The following is a 21,596-nucleotide window of genomic DNA, read 5'->3' as shown; positions in this document are numbered from 1 at the left end:
TAAGGATAGTGCTGACAGATCAACTTCCAATTCATTGCGCGGCGCCGCGGCGTTAAAGATAAACAAACGTTAAAGTTTACATAAACAAAGGATATGCCTTTATCCATTTTTTGTAGCAATTCCACTTTTTGTTTAATGAACTTCAAAACATACTTTCGCTTTGTAGATCATTTACATATTAATAAATATATATCAGAAATTCTATTTAACATAATCGAAAGTTCAAGCTTACTTTTATAAAATTGCTCTAACAGTCTGCAAAAAATAACAAGCCGGATCCAATTCGAAGATTAAGGAACAAAGCAATCTGCAACATTAGCTGAAATAGATAATTAAATAATTTTAGCTTAGCTTATAGCGTCCATTATACATTAAACGCGCACTCGTAAACGTATTTTGCGCACGCACACAAGCATATTCTCAGCCGTAAAGGCCTTACGCGCATGCGTCAAGCAGAAAGTTTGAAGCTTTGAGGTCCGGATTATAGATCATTCCGGATTATGGGTGTCCGAATTAACGACTTTTGACTGTAGTAATTACTTCTTTGCTTTATCCCATTTACATTAGGGAATGCCTTACTCTCAAAAAGCAAAAAAACACAAAAAGAAATATCTCAAAAAATTAAACACAAAATGGAATATTTAAAAATAACTACCCAATTAAAATCTTCAAATGATGATAACTATCGAAATTATGTTTGTAACAATTATTACATTTTTGTCCTGAAAAGGCTACAGAGGTTATATAATATATTTAGATATAAGACTGTAGCCCACAAGAACTTTTGTTTGATCTCTGTCAGTTTGTGATGGAAGAAAAGTCCTTCAAAAATCTCCAAAAGTACGTGCAAAGACCTAATAAGCTTTTCATCTGATGCATATTTTCAGAGTATCTCCAAACTCTTAACTGCTGACACTTTTCTGGATCTGTACACACACCTTCAGCAGAGATATGTCCAAGGTAACTCACGTCACGTCTGAACAATTTACATTTGGCAGGACTACGACGTTAAAAAATTATGAGTTTTTTAAAAGAAGTCAGGAGAATTTTTTCAACAAGAAAAAGATTTTTTGAATAATAAAAATATGTAGTTTGTGTTTTAATATGTTTATAAGTGTGTTTTAAAAGCTTAATTTTGCTATATATACATAATTTTACAATGAAGGTAAGAAATAACTATTTTTGCATAATAATTGTTATTATAATTATTTAACTGAATTTTAGTGAATCATTTTCGCTACAATTAATTCTAACATAATTATTATAATTGATTATAATAATTTTACGATCGTAAATAATTCGGTTAAAATATAGCGTCATTATTTTTAGGGATCACATTTTTAAACGTGAGCAATGAAATACTAACTATTCATTCAAAACTCATGAAAAAATATTCTTTATTTTGTATTTTATAATTATGAACTTGATGATTATGAATATAATTACGAACTAAGTCGTCAAAGTCGTTCGCCGACTTTTATGATGACATCGGCAACGAAATAACTTCCTTTTATGTTACACACTGCGAAAAATAAAAACTGGGACAGTTCTGTGTTTCCTGTTCTACTGGGCCGATTGACGAAATTCACTTTAAGACACAATAACACGCCCAATAAATACTAATTCAGAAGTCAAACAACAAAAATCAACGTTATATTTACAAAATTTTCACAGGACTAGTTTCGATGGTTTCACCGAACCACCATCTTCAGCTGCAAAACCGCAAAAAATTATTTTTTTGCGGTTTTGTAATCCTGTGAAAATTTTGTAAATATAACGCTGATTTTTGTTGTTTGACTTCTGAATTAGAAATTTACTTTGTCATATTAGATTCATACATAGCAAATTGTTCTAACATAGGAATTTTGACACAATCGGACTTTTTCTGAAATGACATGCCAATTTTTTTCCATATTTCGATTCTACGATTCAAATTATGCCAAACTGCGAAGTTTTGTAAAAATCGCACGAGTAGTTTTTAAAAATTAGCTCTCAAAATTTAAGTTCCTCATTCTAATTGAGTCTGGTATGTATTTATTAATGTCTCTTTTTTTTATTGAACGTATTTGAGCCTTCCTTTCACATTTCGAAATTTAGGTTAATTCCAAATAATGTTCGCCCATTTTTTAGGATTTATTTTTAGACGTTTTATTTTTTAATAATTTTTATATATTTTTCGAAAACAATTCTGAATTAAAATCTATAAAATTTTTACCATCTTAGAGTAGATGCATTTCTGAGCATACCTGCAAAACATTTTGAGTTTTTCACGTATATTTTCACGTATATTTCCGAAAATATACGTGAATTTATATATTGGCGCATTTTGAAATTTGGCATATTTGTTGAAAGCGATAATAACATCAAATGTGGTTTAGGCACTTTGTTAAAATTATTTGGAAGTAGGAACGATGTAACTTTTTCCGCTCATGCACAAGGTAAAAAGGTTGCCATATTTTAAGAAGTTCGCTAAGTGATTCTTGCCGAACCTAAAAAATTCCGCCAAGATATATTTTTGGATTTCTCCGTAAATTTTGCACCAAATTTAATAACATTTAATATTTAGGCATAATTTGAGGCGTAGAATCGAAATATGGAAAAAAATTCGCGATGCCATTTCTGAAAAAGGTTTGATTTTGTGTCAAAAGACCTATATTAGAACAATGATATATATAAATCTAATATATATCCTAAGCCACGCTTTTGAGACATGAAAAAAGCAATTTGAATTTCGCCAATCGGCCCAGTAAAACGGGAGATATAGAGCTGTCCCCCCCTTTTTTTGCGATGTGTAGATTAACTTTATTACTATTTCGAATTGATACGCATGAAAATTACAATCTGTAATACACTCACTTCCAAAAGTTAAGCACGGAGAGAAAAATGCTAATTTCCGGAAGCCAATCAGAATTGAAGAGGATGCAATTCGCTGCAGAGGTAGCTGGAAGTATGCAAATATGTTAGGTAACAGCCAATCGCGCTTTCATGTCAAGAAATATGCAAAAAAGGCAGTCTTATAAGAAGCCAGCTTTATGAAGGGTTACAGAAGTTGATTGTAAGTGCTGATAGAAGGTGTTTAAAACTTTCGTACAATTTGTTTTTGTTGTTCAGAGGCCAATATTTAGAGTAAAGAAGCCATCGTAGGACAACACACTTTATTTACATGAATAATGAATAAAAATATCACACAGGAAATCTTATTGAGCATCACACAGCAAATAACATATCAGCATCTCTCTACGCTCGAAGCTCGAATGGCGGATGTGTCGGTAGAAGAAACAGCTGCACCATCATAATTAATACGCATGCGTATAAGAAAAAAACGTTCGCTCGCCTCTACCCAACAGTTTTCAAGACATATGTCTCTCTATGACTTCCAGAAGACGAATGGAAGACTCTGAGCGCTGGCGTGCTGTGGGACGCATTGAAGCAGGACAGTCGATCATCTCTTTTCTTAGGCGTTCATCATTCTGTAATTTCACGCTTATGGAAATAATTCCAAACCACACAGACAGTTGTCCGAAGGTCCGTAGCCGGTCGCCTAAGGGTTACAACCCCCGCGGAAGATCGATATATTGCTATTGTAGCCAAGCGGAATCGCAGAGCGACGTCCCCACGTGTGACATCTATAGTTGCAGCGTCCATTGGTAAGACGATATCTGCAGCTACTGTACGCCGAAGATTACATATGAGTTGACTGTACGCCCGGGTACCTCGAGTTTGTGTTCCTCTATTCATCCAATCAAGAGGGGCACGATTACAGTGGTGCCGGAAACATGTCAAATGGAATGCTTTTGACTGGGGTAATGTAATGTTTATTGATGAGTGAAGATTTGCTCTGGAGCCAGATAACAAGCATATAAGGATATGGCGTGAACAATGAGTCTCAAAACATCACCGAACATCACGCATTCCAAGGCGGAAGGATTATGGTGTGGGCAGGGATTTCATTAGGATACCGCACCGACCTGCACATCTTTAAATGGGGTTCTTTGACGGCTGTCCGGTATCGAGATGAAGTCCTAGAACCCATTGTGAGATTGTACGCTGCAGCAGTTGGCCCTTCTTTTGTTTTAATGGACGATAACGCACGTCCCCATAGAGCTGACATCATCGATGACTATCTGGAGAGTGAGGGGATTGCGCGTATGGCGTGGCCAGCATATTCGCCCGACCTTAATCCCATTAAAAATCTTTGGGATGCTCTCGGCCGTACTGTATCTTCCCGTTTCCCACCTCCAGCCACTCTTATTTAGCTGGAAACTGCTCTACAAGAAGAATGGCGATTGCTTAATTCTGCGGTGGTTGACCACCTAATTAAAAGCATGGTCACAAGGTGTAAGCTTTGTATACAGATGACGGGGGATCACATACCCTATTAATGTCTTTTTTTTTCATTTTATGCTGTTTATTTTCCCTTTATACATAATTCTGTTTAAGTCTCCAGTATGTCATTATCTGATAACTTACAAAAATTTAATATTGTTTTCATTTCTGTACATAATTATTGATTTTGTTTTATGCATAAATATATAGGCTACTTTCCTGCCGAATTTCTTGTCAATCAAAGCGGTATTTGTTGATTTTTTTGCATTTTACATCTTCGTGCTTAACTTTTGGAAGTGAGTGTATTTTTCTTCTAATCAAGTGATTAGAAGTCCTTGGTCTCATTTCACTAAAATAGGTCTGAGTGCCAAATTACACCCGGATGCATATATTTTTCTTCAATCCCATCTAACGCGTAAATTTGGGATATTACAGTACAACAGTCGCACAGCTCAAAGTTTATGACAAACAATCTGAAACGGAAAGTAACTGAAAGCGGACGATCTCCATTTCGCTTACTGGCAATTAGAAGCAAACGCTAGTCGAAGTCAAGGTCACATTTGTCCAGAATTCCAGATTAGGAGAGTATGGATTGGGAAGCTGCACGGCCGTTCACACTGGAGCTTATCTGAGTTAACGAAGTCGCTTCCATACGTCGACTAGAGACCTGTTTTCATTAATATGAACAAGTTGCATATGCGGTTCTCCAATCAGCGAAAGAACTGACTTTGACTGTCATCGCTGCCGCAGTGACAACGTACTGTATGTCCGCGGAAGAGATGGTGCCACGTAGTGAAAGGGGAGCAGACGATGGTGTCAACGAAAAATAATGGCAACAGAAGCAGCGATGGACGCCGGATCAAAGAAAGAATACTTTTCTACACAGTGGCGTAGCGAGCATAACTGGCGCCCGGGGCAAAATACCTTTTTGGCGCCCCCTCTCCCGAAAAAAACACAGTAATATGATGAAAATCTTGTTTGGAGACCATTTGGCGCCCCTCTGCGAGCGGCGCCCGGGGCATCATTCACCCCCTTGCCCTTCCCCTCGCTACGCCACTGTTTCTACAAAATACTTGATTCTGGATTTCAAAAATTAAGTAAACATGAATCGAGTGAATTTAGTTTTAAAAAAATTCCAACTACGGTGCTAGTTCGCATAGATCAGTGTCAAGAAATTAAAGTATAAAGAATGTAATTCAATTACATGAATTCGCAAAAATTTACCTGATAGTAATTTCCCAGTTTCTGCATACATATTTAGTTTAAAAAAAAAAAAAAAAAAAAAAGACTGCAAACAGACTTCCCTTCTTCTTTTAAAAAAATTATCAATTAAATAACGTGCTTTAGAAATTAAATCTGGTCCTTTAAACACTAAATAGTAAGTTAAATTTGTATATTTCTTTTTATAAATACAATTTTTAGTTAACACATATTCGTAAGCACATCCTTTGTTTTCATTATACAATGGTTTCCAAAAAATTAAGGAAAAACCACAAAAATAGAGATAATTTGTTAAAAAATAAGCCAATCCGTATAAAATTTGAATATGTTGTTAAATAAGAATTGCTGAGTAAAGCTGCAGTATGCAAATTAGCGGCACTGCTATTAAAATATATCATATGCGAGAAGCATAAAAGTGCATGTTTCAGGGCACGCCTGCAAATTTCGCTGTAATATTGTGATAAGAAATCTGGGGAAGACAATTTGTAACAATGAATCATCATTTGCCCGAAGAACTGTGATGGAGAGCAATTGGGAGATTAGAGGCAGGACAAAGACAGGCAGAAGTGGCCAGATGGCTAAATGTGAGTCCTTTTGCTGTTCATAGATTTTGGCAACAATTGCTAAACACAGATTCGGCATTCAATAAAGGGTGGCCAACGGCTACGACCAGCGCTGATGGCCAATATTTGTTGTTATGCGCACGAAGCAACAGAACCTCAACTCAGATCCTTCCTTGCTGCAGCCACCTGCAGGTTGACGTCAGTGTCAACCGTGAGCAGAAAGCTTCACGTAAGAGGTCTTTGCACAAGACAACCAGTCATTTGCGTGCCGCTCACGTCACATAATAAAAGTGAAAGTTTGAGGTAGGAACGACAACATGCCCACTAGGCAGGGCACAAATGGAGGACTGTTCTCTTTGCGGATGAGTCCAGGTTTAGCCACCAAAGCGATAGTAGGAGCTATTTGATTTGGAAAGAACCTGGAACCCGTTATCGTCCATCAAATATCTCTGAAAGCGATGCATAGGGAGGAGTCATTGTCTCTGTTTTGGGTGGTACCTCCCTAGGTGGACGCACAGACCTCCATGTCCTTCCACATTGAACCATTAATGCTCAGACCTATAGAGATGACATCCTTGATACTGATATGCACCCTCATGCCAAGGCAATATGTGATAATTTTCTGCTACAGAACGAGAATGCCAGATAGCACAGGGCTCAAATCATGGATGATTATCTTCAGCAGCAAACAATTCAGCGCATGGAGTAGCCAACTCGATCACCAGGGGGGGGGGACCTGAATCCTATCGAGCATGGTTGGGATGCTTTAGGAGATGCATAGCTGCTCTCAGGCCTCCTCTTCAAATGTTTATCGAGCTTGCAAATTCTTTGCAAGATCAAAGGTTCTCACTTCCTACTGGGCATAATTGACAGCATCGTACATCACCGTATGTGTTGCCTTGCTTCTAGGGGAGATTAGCTCTGTACTAAAGGTAATTTTCTTATGCTAAACTAACACATCCGATTTGTTCATTTTATATATGTGCTTATTTCTATAAAACCACAATTGTCTGGTAATTTCTTTTCATATTATTTTATACCTTACTATATGTTGCATACTGTGGGTCAGTTTCACTAAAATTTACATGTAACTTTTCGAGTAATCGTCATTTTTGGGATTTTTCTTAATTGATAAACAGTGTATTTTTGTCAGTCAGTTAAACTTCAATCGAAACGCCGTTTTAAAATTCTTCTGTGTATAGGAAATTCACTAAAAGAAACTGTGATGCAATTTTTTTAGGTGATAAGCACACTGATATGGGGTCAAAAAAATTAGATTAAAAACTCATTTACTTAGTGCTCTACGTAACCTAAATTCCAATACATTGTGTGACGACAAAGTGGAACAAAACGAAGCAGCACGGGTTGACTTCTGCGATCATGAGTTCGAACCCCGCACTGTTTCCTTATTCCTTTTGTAACTTTCGCAGCTCTGTGTTTCAAATTGATCTATCTACATTAGTTTTTATAATTTATTTATATTGTTACAAATTTGGAATATATCTAATTAACTTTAGTAAAATTATATATAAAATTATAGTATCTCTTGTGTTATGTAACATGAAGTGCCTCGAAAAAGCACTATCGGAAAAATAAGATTAGAGAGGCAGGCCTATTTAATATTTGGCGAGATACTGCCAAGCTAGTGATGTGTTTGGTGATTACTTTTGTCGCCAAATTTGGTAAGAAATCGCCAAAATTCACCAAATTTGGAGACATTTTGGACCGGTCATTGTATAATTGTAATTGAACCCTACATGTAACTGTACCCGTATCGGACATTTATATGTAACTTTAAACGGTTTGTGCCTTCCAGTAATTTCGAGAAATGGAAGGTACTAAAGACTTCTCGGCAGCCGGGGAGAAAACTACATAAGTCCGGAGAGAGCATAATTTCTCAGTTTTTAGTTCAGAGCAGATTTCAGAGTATTGTGATCTCCGTGGAGCTTCGCCTTTTAGTTGCGTTGTGTTCAACGTTCTCGGTAGTTTGAAGTGAAGTACTGATTATGCTCTGTGATAATGAGAACAGTTGTACGAGTACCCTTCTAAACAGAACTGCAAAGTGTTTCTTTACAGAAAATAAATTTTTAGTTATCATCGGCTCTGTATACGTTCAATTCATTACGAACCTGTCCGCAAACAACAGTATTATTAGATGCACTAAGTCTGATTAATTATTTTTATTTTTACTTACATATTTTAATTTTCCCAGTAAGAAATTATTTTGGGAGCTGTAACATAACAGAAATTTAAAGCATACTCCCTTTATGTATGTATTTTTTCGTTTCACTTTTATGGGAATGTAGATATTTGCGCAATGACTGGAAGTTTTATTTATATCATTGAAAACTGATTTTTAAATCACTGCCAAAACACTTGTGAAAATTTACTATGCACAGATGTTTATATAAAGAAAAAGAATATTATAACTTTTCCTACAGGAAGCGTTATAAATTTTAAAACACATAAATTAAAAATAATGTTACGTGTTAAGGCCCGTACACACGAGTACGCTCGAAACGTAGCTGACGAACGCGCTTCGTCCAAACGAGTACGCTTGCGAAGAGTGCGTTTAACCAATAGAATTAATTTGCGCAAAAATCACGTGACGCTGTGATATAGCGTTATCCGGAATTATTAAATTCCTACTATTAGCATCACACTCACCCTATATCTTGTTCAAATTTTCAGTACATAAAATGCTTTCTATTCATCCACTCAAGTTCAAACACAATTTCTTAAACTTGTAGTGAATGACACTTGATGTTAATACAGCTTTTTCACATATTAAATTTTGTTTTATTTTTAATTAAAAAAAATTCTGCTTGTATTTTTAATTATTTATTTATTTATTTGAATTTTTTAAATTTTTCTTTGTGGACCTAAGTAGGAATTGACTAATTTTTTTTTTTTTTTTTTGGTATATTACTTGTTTTTTAATTACTTCAGGATGAGTATCGACCAGTTTGACAGACTTGCAGATTCTATATTGTATGAAAATTAGGATTAATAAAATTGGTTTGGAATACAGTAGATAAAGAGAATTAAATTAGTACCTAATTCTCATAATATACACCATCCACCATATAATAAAACCAACTTCATATTTTTTTAACTCCCCCTCCGTTGGTCTTTTGTTTTTCTTTTTATTTATTTTTGAATTTAAAATGATGTTCAAACTTTGGACAGTTTATGAGAAATTATGTGCATGATAAAATATGCAATAAAGTAAAAATAAAGAGAGAATTTATAGATGATACATGATAAAAAGATGCAGATATATTATTACATAAAGATTTCTACTTGCAATGCACATTTTTAAACTAAATTAAAAACAATAATAATAATGAATAAAATAAGAAATGAAAGCAATAATAATAGGTAAAACAAGAATATAATGATTCATGGTTAAATATAAGAAACAAGTTTCGAAATGAGAAAAGCTAACTGAATTATAAAATATCTACGGGTGAGGTTCGAACTCGCCACGTTTCCATTTACAAAGCAGCGCGCTGACCATTCAGCTATCTGTTAAAGCAGTGTTCGTGAAAAATAATGTAACAAGTAGAAGTCGCTGCAAAGGTAATTTAATTAAACTTCAATAAATGATTGCTGTATGACACAAGTTGTAACTTTCCTCCAAAATTTCGTAATTGTATTTTATTGAATACTCTTTCACAGTCAACTGCTTTATTTTAGAAGTTGTTATATTGCTGAAGTTAGTTTTTGGTGTATTTAATATTGGGATATTTATAGAGCTTTTTATTATACATGATATAGCCAATATTTATAATAATTAAGGAGAATTTTGTAAGGCAGAAACTTTGATTTCGTAGAAACTGTAATTTATTTAGGTTCCTATTACTTACGGTGTTATAAATAGGTGAAGCATATGCATATAGTGGTCGGATCATTGCTTTATAAATATACAGTTTCCCCTTTAATGAGAATTTTAAATTTATACCAATATATACGGTTTGAGAAATCTGAAGATGGCGTGAACAATGCTGATTATTTTATTGCTGTATACAGTTATGATATTTCTAAGCAAAAACTCATCTCTGTGTCGTTCTGACACCATATTGAAACGGGTCAGCAAGAAGGTTTTCTGATTATGACACGTGATAAAAACTCGGTCGGCTATTGGCTATACGCGCGCGTCGCGGGCGAAAAAGCTGAACAGGAGCGAACTCAGTTTTACGTCTTCTGCGTCACGCGAATTTACGCCGGCGTCAAAAAAGTTGCGTCAACTACGTCGGAGCGTACTCGTGTGGACAGGCCTTTATACATAATTGCGCATAGAGTGTTTTAAAACATAAACAAAATTTCAAAAAAATTCTGCCCTGTAATACTGGGAAAAAAAAAAAAAAACTGATGCTAAGACTTTATATTATACAGGATGAATCTGATCAAGTGGGCAAAACTTTATGGACTGATAGAAGACAGCTGTACGAGCAAAATTCGTCATAAAATGTATGGTCAGATCGCAACGGCCAGCCGATAGGTGACATTGTAAATGGTACAAAAAAGTCGGTCCTCACATCTAAAACGAAAACCGTCAGAACCCAACTTTACCCCCTTCTAGGCCGAAAGAGCTCTCTGTAAATTAAAAACAAAGCTTTTCTCTATACTTCCATCATTCGACCAATATTTTTGTATGCTTGCACCATCTGGAGTACAGCTGCAAAAACACACCTAAAAAAAACTTCAAGCCTTTCAAAGTAAGACACTGCGTTTAGTCCTTAATGCAGCCTATTATGTCTGTACTGATGTGATTCATTCGGATCTCAACATTAAACACTTAGACGTTGTTATTAAAAAACTTAGTCAAAATTTATTCCTCAAAATTTCACAGATTGATAACCGTGCACTTCAACAGTTACCAGCCTACGATCCTGCTATTCGCAGCTCGCAGGAAAGACCTCGCTCCATCATGGAACGCGAATACGGCACCTATCCTCCAGCTAAAAGGCGTAAACACGCCTATCTCTTCTCAATGATATGCCAATCCCACTAAACTAAAAAAATTGTGAAATATGCAGATGACACCGCTATTTTAACAAGATCCTTAAAACCGCAGCTCTCGGTAGACAAGCTAGAAGAGGCAGTTAATATCATCGCTCATTATTACAACTCGTGGAAGCTTAAAGTCAACTCGGCCAAATGTTAAGTTTTACTCTTCAGAAGTCATAGAAAATTCACCCCAGTTAATGTAAACATCAAGATTAATAACCAGCCACTCCCAGTCGTAAGTAGCACAAAGTACCTGGGTTCGACTCGCAACTCCGCTTTAAAGAGCAGACTGCTTACGCCCTACGTAAAGCTACAGCCGCAAAAATGGCTTTATATCTTCTTATTAAAAGAGATTCCAATCTAAATATTCAACTTAAAAAACAGAGTCTACACGATGATGATCAGACCGACCCTGCTTTATGCTATCCCCATTTGGGCTAAAGTGTTCAAAACCTACAGGCATAAACTAAAAGTTTTTCAAAATAAGATACTGAGAGAAATTGTTAACTCACCATGGTTCGTCAGACATTTACAAATTCATAAAGAGTTAACAATCAGACCGATTGACGACCAGATTATCACAACAAGCCATAACTTTTATAGTAAAATTGAACATTGACAGTATGATCATATTAAAGAACTGATCAACTACGATCCGAGACTAGAAAATGCTGTCAAACGCCCAAGAAGCATTTTTCATAATCCAAGGTGGTGAGAACCTTGTATATAGTGTAAATAGCTTCCACTAGAGACTGTGTTATTAACATGAGTTTTTAACACATTTAAGACAATAAAGCTTAATGGTTTCATCTGTGTTCTTATTATTTATCAAGTATTCATTTTTTTTCATAAGTGTTCATTTGTACCATACAAGAGACTTTGTGATATTGAACCTTTTGGTTGGACTTTAAAAGCTCTATTTGGTTACACGAATGTATAATGATTTATGTGTATGTGTTTTCACCCCCGATGTTGTGACTATAAATTTATCTTGCAAGTGTTCTTCAAATCGAGTGTTATACTCATGTACTTTTGTGCCGCTACCTAGTGCGAACGGTTTGTGAAAAACTGCTTATCTCAAATGTGTGAACTTTCCGTACATTTCTCTGATGAGAACTCTTTAAATTCATCAGAAAATTATTGAAATAGTTACTCATCTGACAATTCCTCATTGAGCCACTTTTAACAGAATAATTCTATTCATTCTGAACCTGTTTCAAAACCTGTGTTTAAATTATTCAAATTACTATGTTATGTTAGTTTTTCAAAACGCTTTTCTAAGCAACATCTCTAATCAGTTAGTTCTGTACTATTTGTCACAGCTCGAATGGCTCCCAGATGATTTCTCATTTTACATACTTAATGTATTTCCTCCAGTTTCGCCTAGTAGGCGCGGCGTTCCACGCCCATTTCATTTACTTAACATACCAATGCCTAAGGGCAATATTTCAAAAGCGGTGGTTAAAGCAGCGTAGGCTGCTACACGCCACCTAGCCATTCAAAAAAAGAAAGAAAGTATCTCTTCTCAGACAGTACCCAAAGTCAGAGAGGCTACATACTTGGGAGTTCGTTTTAACGGCTCGCTTACATGGGGTCCTCACATTTCTATGACCATCGGGAAAGCCATAAGAGTCTCTAGGAAGCTCCGAAACGTTCTTGACGCCTCCTCAACACTTGATCTTGCTCACAAGAAGCACATTTACACATCACTATTAAGACCCATCCATACACATGCCTCCCCTGCATAGTCCTCTGTTCCCACCTCCGTATTAAATAATTTGTACGTTTTACAAAACAACTACTTACGAAAAATCACAGGAACCCCCTGTTTCGTTTGAAATGAACAGCTACACAGAGACCTTAAACTCCAAAGTCTGGCGTTATTCATCAATAAATTAAATAATAATTTTTTCAAGAAAGCCATCACCAACGCGGAGGTAAATTATTTAGACAATTTTAAGTACGAGCTCCTAGAAATTGACATCAATTTAAGGCCCCATGCAACCCACATTTATCGGAATCCCCTAAGTGCCTGTAATAGCGGGATATAATTCCTGCTGAAACAGGCATATCAAAATTATCAAAGTATCACTTCTCAGTTCCAGCGCTCGGCCCATGAAGGACGTACTGCCATGTAAATTGCTCTGCCATGACTGCTTTCTCCTACTCCAATATTACTGAAAATTGGACACCTCTGCATTCTTATCAATCTGCTCATTATTTAATAACATCATGCCCGCAGAAATAAATTTCTGCCCTGGATATTTCGTCGCGAAATTCTAATCTTTGCTTCACTATGATTAGTGCAATATGCCAATGAGCCTATTAATCTGTTAAATCTTTCTTTTCCGCTTTTTGCTTTAGTGTCGGATTTATGTGTTATAAAACTTTAAAAAAAATACCAAAAAGAAATATAAAATTACAAAATACAAAAAAGTTTAAAATCATAAAACTTCTAAAAAAATCAAATATGCCTAAACTTTCTCGAGCTAATGTAGCCTTCTTTAGTGTGCATCATAATAACCAATTATGCAATTTTCTTATTTCTGCTCACTACTTAGATATTTTTCTGATGTGGAGGTACATGGTTTTGAACCATAGGCACTCCGTAACTTATAATCATTGGCATTGGCATAACGGCATAAAACTTCCAAAAATCAAAACTTTGATCTTTCCTATCCCTAAACTTCCTGGAGCTAATGTGGCTCCCTCTAGTGTGCATCGTGATAACCATTTATGCAACTTTCCTATTTCTGCTCACTGCTCAGATAGTTTTCTGATGTGAGGTATATGGTTTGGAAAAATGGGCTTATAATCATTGGCATTAACGGCATACATCATCATAATTCGGAGGGAGGGGGCGATGAGTGAAGGTGTCGGATTGTTAAGAGATTGTGCCTGCCACCAGATTCGGTTCGACCACGTGATTCTGAGCGCAGTCACGTGCTACGCCTAATGCTATAATTTGCTTATCCGCTGCCATCGCCTGATTGCTAATATTTTGCTATAAACTCCTATTACTTTTAGTAACTTATTTGTGAATATTTTTTAAAGAAGTAATTATTTTCCGTGGATTGGTCTTCAACCTACATGGTTACCCCCAAGCTTTGAATGTCAGTGTGAGAGTCAGGGGCCTTGTACGTGTCCGCCTGCCCATCCGTCTGCCGGGACACCGTTAAGTGGTGTCCCGGCAGCCTGCGCCCCAGTTTGGGGCGCAGGCGGCTTGCGATTTTTTCGAGCGCTGGATTTTTGGTTCAATTCCAAGCTTATGCGATCATGACTTATGTTGTTTTTTCAGCAAATTATTGCTGAATTTGAACAGGAACAAAAATTAGGAGAGCTAGATAGCAGAAAACTTAAAGAACTTAAATTCTTTAAACAAATGCAAAGTTGCTTAGACGCACACATAAAGGACTTACAATCTGATGACAATAAGTACTAAGCAAAAGCAAAATTTAACGGTACCACGTGCTACCGCAAATTTTCAAAAATATGACAAAGTCGTGAATAATACACACATAAATGAGATTAATAGTGATAACGAACGCTCTAGGAGCCCAATTAAAATTAATAAAAACACAGGTAATAACTCTAAGGAGGAAATCACACTGAATAAGGATGAATTTTATTCTAAGCCTCGTGGAGATCAAATAGTTAGGAGCAGAAGTAAAAATAAAAATCTCGCTAAAAAGCTAAGGACTGAAAGTTACACACAACTGACAAATGAAACACAAGCACCTGCAGTTACCACTGAACAGGTAAAAATCAATACAAATATTATTACAAACACTTGCATCGTGGACACGACCCAATAAAGATAAAACAAAAATTAAAACCCTAACGAAAACCAGCCAAACACTGAAGATGATTTGATTATACTGAGCAATGACAACGAAGAAATTTATTAAACTAAAGTTGTGTTAAATTAAAATATGTAATATTTTCTGTGTTGTACATACATATATATTTTTAATAAAAATTAAGTTGTTTTTGTAAAATTTAAATATATATATATATATATTTGTTTTTAATAAGTTTTCGGAACGTAACACCGCTTTTTATACTGCCTCTGGGTCTCATACAACACAGCATTTTCTAGGAACCTGTCTATTGTGTTATGCGAGGGTTACCTGTATGTTCATATTTACTATTTGAGAAGTGACTTAAAATTGTTTGACCATTCTGAGTTATTTATTTTTTACTAGCCAATGCCAATGATTATAAGTTACGGAGTACCTCTGGTTCAAAACCATGTACCTCCACATCTGAAAAATATCTAAGTAATGAGCAGAAATAGAAAAATTGCATAACTGGTTATCATGATGGAGAGGGAGCTGCATTAGCTCGAAAAAGTTTAGGGATAGGAAAAATCAAGTTTTGATTTTTTTTGGAAGTTTTATGATTTTAAACTTTTTTTGTATTTTTAATTTTTATATTTCTTTTTGGTATTCTTTTTAAAGTTTTATAACACATAAATCCGATACTAAAGCAAAAAGCGGAAAGGAAAGATTTTACAGACTAATAGGCTCATGAAGTAAAGACTAAATTTTCGCGACGAAATATGTGATTAAATAGCGAACAGATTGATAAGAATGCAATTATGGCAGAACGTCCTTCATGGGCCCGGGCGATGGAAATGAGAATAGAGGGACGTGTCTACGCCTTTTAGCTGGAGGATAGATGCCGTATTCGCGTCCCATAATGGAGGGAGGTCTTTTCTGCAAGCTGCGAATAGCAGGATTGTAGGCTGGTAACTGTTGAAGTGCACGGTTACCAATCTGTTCAATTTTGAGGAATAAGTTCAATTTTGACTAAGTTTTTTTAATAACAACGTCTATGAGTTTAATGTTAAGTAACTGGCTGCATTAAGGACTAAACGCAGGGTCTTACTTTGAAAGGCTTGAAGTATTTTTATGTGTGTTTTTGCAGCTGTACCCCAGATGGTGCAAGCATACAAAAATATTGGTCGAATGATGGTAGTACAGAGAAGAGCTTTGTTTTTAATTGACAAAAGGCTCTTTCGGCTTAGAAGGGGGTAAAGTTGGGTTCTGACGGTCTTCGCGGTATTGAATGTGTAGTCAATATGAAGACGCTAGATTAATTTGGAATCAAGTATCACTCCTAGATACTTGCATGAATTTGTCAAGGGGAGATAGTCATCGAAGAACTTTAAATTAATGGTAGAGTACGTGATTCGGGAGCGTGTGAATATCATGGCAGCACATTTAGGGACGTTAATTTTAATTTCCCAAGTAATGAGCCAGTGCTCAAGGCTTTGGAGATAACTCTGAAGATTGTGAACCAGAACATTTAAATGTTTGTGTTTTGTTAGCATGGCCGTGCCATTTGCAAAGCGTGCTAGAGTAACACTGGGTGATTTTGGAATGTCGTTGATAAAGATGAATATAGTCGGTCCAAGTAGACTACCTTGAGCTGCGCCGCTTAGGATTGGACGGGGAGCCGAAATGATACGCATGATTAACTCGTATCTCCCTAATCGTACTGAGAAAGAACGATTAGTGAGATACGAGTTAATTATGTGAATAAGTTGAGCCGGAATTCTAGGTCGCATGAGCTTGATAATAATACCCGTATGCCAAGTCCTATCAAATGCTTTGGCTATGTCAAGAAAAAGGGCGCCAGTAAGCATTTTGCTATGAAAGCCTTCGTGAATGAATTCCCCTGTCCTCAGAAGCTGGTGCGTTGTGTAGTGTTTAGTTCGGAAACGAAATTGCTCGTCAATAAGGATTGGCTCCAAAGAAAATCATTCAGGCGTTTAAGGCCCATTTCACACAGCGTTGTTTCCACATGAACAACTGTTTCGTACAATTTTTCTGCCTGGTTTACTATTGAAAGAAAAACGTGCAACGTTTCCCTTCCTTTCCCAAAAAATTGCAAGTTGTTCTCTTTCAACCAATCAGCTATCAACTTCGCAGCTTGTTTGAAACGGGGAACCAGTTTTCCCTGTGTTAACCCCAAAGCGATCTATAGTGATTGGCTGTTGTAACAAAGCTGAAAAATTGTTCCAAACAGTTGTTCTTCTGAAACAAACCGACGTGTGATAGCAGCCTAAGTAGCACAAACTCGTAAATCTTCGATAACGAAGATAGGAGGCTGATAGCTTTATAATTTTGAGGATTTGAATGGCACTGGCCAGGTTTTGGAATAGGCACAATAAGTGCTCTCTTCCAGCTTTGAGGAAAATAGCAATGCATAACATATAATTTATGAGGCTTACTAAGAAAAATAGGTAGCTGGTGGGTAGGTATTTACTCATGCGATTAGAAATAGAGTCCAATCCGCGCGCTCTCTTAGGATTTAATTTAGCGGTATATTCACTAACTTCATGCATGTTTGTATATCGTATGTCTCTCTGACATGAAAAGTTTGGAAATCTTTCAACATCTAGTTGGAAGGAATTTGCGGTAATAGCAAAAATCCCTTCATTACGTGGTGTAAATTGTGTTTGGAGACTGTCAGCAATTAATTCTCCGTGGTTGTATGAGCCACCACTGTATGAGTTCCTAGCTAAGGACGGAATGTCAGATTTGTGTTTGCGAAGTCTGGCAGATAAACGCCAAAGACTGTTATCTGTGGTCGTTAGGGACTGAATGTGATTAGAGTATCGTGATTGGTTGAACTGGTCACATGAAGCCTTGATCTCATTTTGGAGAGTACGAAGTTGTAATTTTAAGTCAGAACTTCTAATTCTTTGCCAAAGTCTTCGTACTTTATTCTTTTCGCGAATTTTGAGTTTGATTTCAACTGGAAGATTATTAAAATTGGGGCGAAATTGGGGTTTTAATACTTCTTTAAAAGTATCTGTTAGGGTAGAAGTTAGCTGATCAACAGCCAATCAATATCATCACTGGATTTAATTTCGAGGGAGGGAAAACTTTTACTGTTAAGTTTATATCGAAAATTGTCCCGATTTGTAGAGTGCCGGAGAATCTTGATTAAAAGAATTACAGTTAAGGTCGATGAGTATCGGGTTGTGATCTGAGGATAGACAACTTCCAACAGTCCCGTGATAGTGAAAAGAAATATTTTGAAAAAGAGCCAAATCAATATAAGAAGAGGCTCCCCGTACATCGCAGCGTGTGGTTGAATCTGGTGGTATAATTTGAAATTGGGCGCACTGAGGTGACGACCAACAGTGTTGGAATTTTTACAAAGCCAAGTCTGGTGGTGACAATTTAAATCACCAGCAATAATGATACTGGTTGATAAATTGAGCAGTTTGTTAAAATTCTCAACCGGAAATCTGTCTTTTGTTCTGGATAAAGGATAAGCAGGTTCAGGATAAGCAGAGATCAAAACTAAGGAGGGTGAATTTTGAATAAAAATTTCGATAATCGTCGCCTCGAGTTTGCCCAGACTCGGTGTGTCAACTCTGCGATGGGGAATACGATTTTTAATGAAGACACATGTACCACCATGATAAACAGCACGAGGATCCGGTGCTTGTCTGTCATTATTATAAGTAAAATAATTTGCAAGCTTGGGAACTCTCCCTGGCTGGAGTCTCAAAGCCCTTTTCTTCGACGTAATCACGAAATTCGTGATATTTACACATAATGCCACTGGCATTCCAGGTACATAATTTTAAGTAATTTAAACGTTTCCCAGCATTGAATTTTAATGCGAGGGGGAATCAGGAAATTGTAGAGCAACATAGCTCTCAAAATATAGTATGCAGCGTCAGCACCAGAAGGAGCCACTCGTAGCTGAGGCAAAACATTTTTTAATGCTAAGAGTAATTTGCTTTGGTCAATGCCAGGCTGATTAGAGATTTGGATTATTGCCAAAATAACTTCGGTGCAATTTTTGAGTCTGATAAGCTCCTTGGGGGAACGAATCATTATAAGGATTTTAAGTTTTTACTAACGTTCATTTTATTTTAAACTTTGCTATCCTCTCTTATTTTCCATTCCCGGTCAGAATAAGCGCGAGTGAGATTTTTATGCTACTGAGTTGCAAAACTGTAAAAGGTATTTAAGTGACTTCTAGCCAAGAAGTGAGAGAGCCTTCGTGCTACGCGCGCGTTTTTCAGTGAATTCGCGTCTACTTAGTTCCTTTCCAGAACTTAGTTCCTTTCTACTGATATAAGAGGCGTATTGTAGTATTTGCAGCTAGTTCACTACATACGCAGTGTCAAAAGGCCAATCTTCGCGTTAACAGTCTCTACGAAGCATCTATGTTTAATTAAGTTAGCTATTAAGTGAATATTTCTTATTTTTTACGTTTTAGACCAAAAGTGCTGGTCTCAGTATTCCGAAGTGCGGGAGCACCTGTACGCTGTGTGAAATAAAGGGTAAAGTTAACCATTCTTAACTTGTTTGTCTATTCATCGTACACACGAATTGAATAAACTCCCTGTTCCCACTCAGGATTCCTGTTGATGTTTCCCAAATCAATTAGAAGGAACAGTAGTCCTGACAACATTATGGCACAAATATGACTATAATGTAAGAATATAGCAAGTAAAACAGACATATATGAATCTTGTTAAAAGATTTAGAAAAGTATTATAAAATCAACAAACTCTTTAGGGGTTTTAATGACAAACATAATCTAATTTTAAATAACTCATTAATATTAACTGAATGCTTTAAATCAGCGGTTCTCAAAATTTTGACAAACGCGTACCACCTAAACAAAAACTGAAAACCTTTAGTACCACCACTCTTGAACAAAGCTCAGATCGCACAAATTTACGAGTGTTAGAGAAAAAATTCAGTCAGGATGTTGGGATTTTAATTTTTGAATTTAATAGTTCAAAATACTTTGCTTCTTTGCGTACAACCTATTTTTCTCTTGCGTACCACCGGTTGAGAACCCCTGCTTTTAAATTTCTTTGTTGTACACATTTTAGGTTTTTCTGTAACCGATGAAACAAACACGAAGGAAGTTACAAAATTCAGAATATGTGCTATTTTGATATATTACAGTATTTATGAAAGTGCTAAAACATAGTAAAACTCATATGTATTTCACTCATATTACACTTAATCTTCCATAACAACAAACAAGTTTAAAATATCAAAAAGAAAATACTTTCTTTCCGTTAAGAGCGACAATGCATAGAATTTGAAAACAAACGTCTCTTTCCCCCATCTGAGCGATATTCGATTACTATTTGACGTTCAAGTCTGTTTAGTAAGGGAAAATGGTAACCTAGCTACGCCGATTTCGTGGAAATGAGAGTTCGTAGAAATGTCCCTTTCGACGTCCAGTCCCACGTAGCGTAAACATATGTGATCGGAGTTTTAATTTTCGTAAACAAAATGGCTGACGTGCGACTGACTGCTCGCTGGACTCAGCAAAACAATCGCGTTGCGAGATGTCTGGGGATGTGATAGCATAAGCGCTCCCCCAAAAACTAGAAGGAACCATGCAAGATACGGAAATTTATAAACAAGTACAGACAAGGTTATCCAATGCTGAGTGTTCTAAAATTACCGTTCAAATTAAGGCGTCTATAGTTAAGGCGCTCAGACGCGCATATTGGCTTCAACGTGACAAAGGGCTCGTTACCTTTTGAATTATTTTTTATTGAAGAACTCTCATATACATTTTTTGAATATTATTAAATGACTTTAAGGTGAAACAAATTTTTTTAATCAAAATTTTTTGAAGAAAAATTTAACAATTAAATTGTCTTTCTTCTCCTAAAATGTTCAATGTCCCTCGCAAATGCTTTATTGTATTTATCACAGTGTTCTTAATAACTTCAAGGATCGATTTTGAAATTAATGAATTTCTGAGGAAAAAATAAAACACATTTTTATGTAAAACCTTTGAAACAAATACGAGCTCAGTAAATTAATGCTTCTTTTCAGTATTTTACAAAACCCATCCTTTTTTTCTATAAAGTATATAATTTTAAATATGCAGTAAAAATATTAATTAATTTAGTCCATATCCGTCTAAGTTTTAGGACTTTAAGTAAAAGGATACTATATCGAGAAAATGCAGTTTAAAGAATGTAAACTGTCTAAATGGTCATTAAATCATTTCAAATTTCTTAAAAATTTTATTACTGAACTTCAATCCATGTATATATATATGGATATATATATATACATATATACATGGAAACATGTATAGAGAGAGAACCTAATGCCAATATAAAAAAACTACAGGCATTTATTTTACAAACCTTATCTTGCCAGAAAGATTACAAAAAATAAAATGCAAGTAGAAATTTTCTTCACCTGTTTTCGTTTTGTAAAACACTTTTGATACTGTGTTGATTTGAAATCAGATTTCGTTTTACATCCAATTTATTTCACCTTACAAACACATACATATAAATTCGATTATTTACATGATGATGAAAAACATTCAATATTTCAGCAACGTAACTAACTTAACTGCTGCTTGCTTAGAAGAACGGGAATTTCCCTGATCACAACATTCGAAACTGGTTGCCAGATTCATACATCAAACAAAATTACAAAACAAACTCTT

General features: G+C 35.9%; 1 protein-coding gene across 17 annotated transcripts in view; it reads right to left on the bottom strand.

Moving 5' to 3' along the window:
• LOC118194132 (uncharacterized) overlaps window positions 1–21,596 on the bottom strand; it is a 134,256-nt gene that overhangs the window by 20,299 nt on the left and 92,361 nt on the right. For 3 of the 17 annotated variants that reach the window (XM_085809325.1, XM_085809332.1, XM_085809337.1), the window contains one exon: window positions 233–319. The exons of the other annotated variants lie outside the window; for them this stretch is intronic. The gene's annotated coding sequence lies outside the window, so the exon portion shown is untranslated. The remainder of the gene's footprint in view (window positions 1–232; window positions 320–21,596) is intronic. 17 annotated transcript variants of the gene reach the window in all.

This window comes from Stegodyphus dumicola, chromosome X2 (assembly GCF_044657685.1).
Source record: "Stegodyphus dumicola isolate Sdum_Otavi_A_Nest chromosome X2, ASM4465768v1".
Taxonomy (NCBI): domain Eukaryota; kingdom Metazoa; phylum Arthropoda; class Arachnida; order Araneae; family Eresidae; genus Stegodyphus; species Stegodyphus dumicola.
Note: the sequence above shows the minus strand (reverse complement) of the source record. Positions and strands in the feature narration are given on the sequence as shown.